We start from the raw sequence: 1,043 nt of genomic DNA, 5'->3' as shown, positions 1-1,043 counted from the left end.
TTTTAAGCTTTAACTGGCTATAGACTGTTATCAGTTATGGATGTTTGTGTGTTGGGAGGGGGTCGGGGGGGTGTAATATTAATAATAATAAGAAGAAGAAGAAGAAAAATGATGATAATAATTAAGAAGAAGAATTCAGACTAATGCTCACGCCTCCCAGATTGTGGGAGCTTGTGATGTTTCCAATAGAAGTTACACATACAAGTACGATGTACCATACACGAGCAAGCATGTGCATGCATGAACTCACAAACGCATGTGCGCACAGACACATGCACACGCACACACACATAGACAACGAGGCACATGTACATACACATACGACTATATACGACTGTCATCTCAACCCACAGACGTACACATGCAGACACACACACACACACACTCTCTCTCTCTCTCTCTCTGTCACATGCACATGCACATAAACACACACACACACACACACCCACACACAGCAGAAACCCGATTAGTTCGTAGGCAAGAGTGGAAGAGGTGAGTTTGAGAGATGTTTTTAAACTGAGCTGGGAAATCCAGTGTGTGTGTGTGTGTGTGTGGTGGGGATTACTGATCTTCAGTTGTGGGGTGCATGCTGTTATAACTTCAGTCCCAGTAAAGTTTGTTTTTCAGTCTGTTAAGGAGAATGCTATCATTATCATCAGTCGCAGGCAGCTGCTCTCTGAAAACATTCCATCACCCTTGTTGTACTGTTGTGAAGGTGTTCCTTCAGTGTGTGCTCTACTTTCCTGCAAATCTCTCATCGATGGGTATCAGTGTTGAATACACAGTTAAGTAAGTTCCATGTCTGAGTGCCATGTTGTTGTTGTTGTATTGTACATGCTGTGCCAGCCAGCTGTATCGGAACTGAAGGGGTGATGTAAGATTATTGATTGAGAAGAAAAAGTAACAGATGCACGCTGGTGCACACTCATGCACGCACATATGCATGCACACACAAACTCAAACACACATTCTCTCTCTCTCTCTCTCTCTCTCTCTCTCTCTCTGTCTCTGTCTCTCTCTCTCTCTCTCTTCCTCACACACAC

The sequence above is a fragment of the Babylonia areolata genome, chromosome 31 (assembly GCF_041734735.1).
Source record: "Babylonia areolata isolate BAREFJ2019XMU chromosome 31, ASM4173473v1, whole genome shotgun sequence".
Lineage (NCBI taxonomy): Eukaryota > Metazoa > Mollusca > Gastropoda > Neogastropoda > Buccinidae > Babylonia > Babylonia areolata.
Note: the sequence above shows the minus strand (reverse complement) of the source record.